Source organism: Megalopta genalis, unplaced genomic scaffold, assembly GCF_051020955.1.
Source record: "Megalopta genalis isolate 19385.01 unplaced genomic scaffold, iyMegGena1_principal scaffold0295, whole genome shotgun sequence".
In the NCBI taxonomy this organism is placed as follows: domain Eukaryota; kingdom Metazoa; phylum Arthropoda; class Insecta; order Hymenoptera; family Halictidae; genus Megalopta; species Megalopta genalis.
Genome location: NW_027476364.1, coordinates 50,001 through 52,500, shown reverse-complemented (window position 1 = coordinate 52,500; position 2,500 = coordinate 50,001). Strand labels below are relative to the sequence as shown.

Genomic DNA, 2,500 nt, shown 5'->3' with positions numbered 1-2,500 from the left:
TGTCGGGCTTGGTCGGGAAGCGGGTCTGGCTGACGTGCCGGGCCTGGGCGAGGTGAACGGCTCTCGTGGCTGGGATCCGAGCTCGGTCCCGTGCCTTGGCCTCCCGCGGATCTTCCTTGCTGCGAGGCTTCCGTGGCGTTTCCCATCGGTGCGGTCGTCCTCTTCGGCCGCCATTCAACGCTCAGCTCAGAACTGGCACGGACTAGGGGAATCCGACTGTCTAATTAAAACAAAGCATTGCGATGGCCCCCACGGGTGTTGACGCAATGTGATTTCTGCCCAGTGCTCTGAATGTCAACGTGAAGAAATTCAAAAAAGCGCGGGTAAACGGCGGGAGTAACTATGACTCTCTTAAGGTAGCCAAATGCCTCGTCATCTAATTAGTGACGCGCATGAATGGATTAACGAGATTCCCATCTGTCCCTATCTACTTTGAACAATAAGGGGGATGTCGAACATCTAGCACAGGAGATCGAAAGAATGATCGTCCAAGCGTGCGACTCCTCGATGCCAACCAAGCAGTGGCATTCAAAATCCGTCCCATGGTGGACGGCCGACCTGACGAGGCAAAAGAGGCGAGTCTACAAACTTAGACGAGCCTCGCAGAACGCAGCATGTTCAGAGGAGCAGAGGGCGGCCAAGAGGACCGAGTATCTTAAACAGAGAAAGGCCTACAAAGCCGCCATCAAAGCTGCTCGGTCGCACAGCTGGCGTGCATTCGTGACCGAGCAGGGAAACAAGGAACCCTGGGGCCTCATTTATAAGATCACGAGGCAGAAGATGACAGCCAGCACGGTCATCTCGAATATAAATCGTAACACTGCCCAGGGTTACACCACAGACTGGGACTCCACCGCTTCCGCGCTGCTGGAGGGGTTAATTCCGGACGATAGCCCCGCGAATGACTCCCCGGATCATGCGCGAGTCAGGAGGGAAGCTGCCATCGAGCCGGAGAGTGAGGACGCCAGTCCCTTCACCCTCTCGGAGCTCAGATCGGCGGTCAACCGACTGAAGAGCGGCAAGTGTCCAGGCCTAGATCGGATCGAGCCGGAGATTTTAAAACGTTCGTGTAATACAATCTCACGCGAGCTCCTCCGACTCTACAACGGATGCCTGGCACACGGAGTCTTTCCCGTGGAATGGAAAGTCGGGTCCATCATTACCATCCTTAAAGGACCCGAGAAACCTGAAACGGAGATAAAGTCCTACAGACCAATATGCTTGCTTTCGGTCGTAGGCAAAGTCTTGGAGAAGCTAATCGCTACGCGATTAGCTAGTTTGTTTTTGCACCCCGACTACGCCTCCGATCGGCAATACGGATTCAGGCCGCATCGATCCACGACTGATGCCGTGGTAAAGATGAGGGAGCTTGCGTCCGGTCGAGAGGAAAAGTACGTCGTGGGTCTGCTCTTCGACATTGCTGCGGCCTTTGATAATGTCTGGTGGCCAAGCATACTCAACGCGTTGAGGAAGCGAGGCTGCCCAAAAAACCTACTTAGATTGGTGGTCGACTACTTCGACGGCCGCGTGGTGACTATGGTGTCTGATCGCGGTGCAGTGCGGAAGAAAGTCACTAAGGGCTGCCCACAGGGATCGATTCTTGGTCCGAGCTGTTGGAACTTAGTCTTCGACGAGGTTCTACAGCTCTTATCGAACGCCGGGCTCGCTTGCGAGCCCATCGCCTATGCAGACGACCTTCTTGTCTTGATCTTCGCGAACAGCAGGAAGGGTCTAGAAAGCAATGGCCAATTGGTTGTGGACACCATTTCTCGCTGGTGCGACCAGCAGAAATTGTCGCTGTCTGCGACCAAGACCGAGATGTTATTCTTAAAAGGCTCTCTCGACAGAGAGAGGCCACCTGTGATAAAAGTAGGAGGTCGGAATATTGCCGCCAAGGACTCTGTGCGTTACCTTGGCGTGCATTTTGACTCTAGACTGGGTATCCATTCCCATGTCGAGTATTTGAATGCCAAGTCCTTGCGAACGTTTAATGCGCTAGCAAGGATTGCTAAGTCGAACTGGGGATTGGGATATCGGACGATGCGTACTTTGTACCGCGGCTTGTTTGTCCCAATCGTCACGTATGCTGCCGCGGGCTGGGCAGACCGCCTTACCTCTGGGACGAGTAAAGTGCTCACCAGGGCGCAGAGGCATGTTCTGCTTGGCTGCGTCAAAGCCTACAGGACAGTCTCCACTGATGCGATCCCCGTGATCGCCGGGGAGATACCTGTGGACTTGGCGATAGCGGAGTTCAGCTGCGTGTACAAAGCCAGGAAGAAACTCGGGTTCCAACATGGAACCTATCAAGTGAGTCAGGCCGAATTGGCTGACGAAGTCGTCACCGAAGCCCAAGTTCGCAGAAGGCTGAGGGAGGCGACTTTAGAGATGTGGCAGCAGAGATGGTCGTCCTCGACGAAGGGTAGGGAAACCTTCCAATACTTCGGCGAGGTATCAGACCGTCTCTCAGCGAGCTGGATCAGAGTCGACCATGATGTAGCGC

The 2,500-nt window shown here is 54.6% G+C and overlaps 1 pseudogene; it reads left to right on the top strand.

Annotated features, from left to right (window-relative positions):
- LOC143263032 (large subunit ribosomal RNA) overlaps nucleotides 1-2,500 on the top strand; it is a 6,839-nt pseudogene that overhangs the window by 2,534 nt on the left and 1,805 nt on the right.